This window comes from Lepisosteus oculatus, unplaced genomic scaffold, assembly GCF_040954835.1.
Source record: "Lepisosteus oculatus isolate fLepOcu1 unplaced genomic scaffold, fLepOcu1.hap2 HAP2_SCAFFOLD_60, whole genome shotgun sequence".
Taxonomy (NCBI): Eukaryota; Metazoa; Chordata; class Actinopteri; order Semionotiformes; family Lepisosteidae; genus Lepisosteus; species Lepisosteus oculatus.
In genome coordinates, this window is record NW_027168149.1 from 1363212 (window position 1) to 1363590 (window position 379).

A 379-nucleotide genomic window follows, 5' to 3' on the forward strand; every position below is an offset into this window, starting at 1 on the left:
GGTGGGGCTTGCTGTAGTCGTGGCTGAGTTGTTAAGGCGATGGACTAGAAATCCATTGGGGTCTCCCCGCACAGGTTCCAATCCTGCCGACTACGTTGTCCGCCTTCAGTCGGTGTGTTTCGGCACAAGCAAAGAAGCGCGCCTCTTTGCTGTTCCTGGTGGTTTTAAAACGCCCAATCGCTTGTACCCGCTGCCTTGGAAATAAGTTCTTCAGCGTCCGCAAATGGCATTTTGCAGCTGGAAGCATATGTCGACGCGTTTTGCACAGAGCACCAAAAAAGCGTCTTTTTTGAAGGCCCAGGCACTGAGCATTGGTGGTTCAGTGGTAGAATTCTCGCCTGCCACGCGGGAGGCTCGGGTTCGATTCCCGGCCAATGCA

The 379-nt window shown here is 54.1% G+C and overlaps 1 non-coding gene across 1 annotated transcript; it reads left to right on the forward strand.

Annotated features, from left to right (window-relative positions):
- The first annotated feature begins 308 nt into the window (after window positions 1–308).
- Window positions 309–379, forward strand: trnag-gcc (transfer RNA glycine (anticodon GCC)). Its single transcript has one exon. It is a non-coding gene; the product is annotated as a tRNA-Gly (tRNA).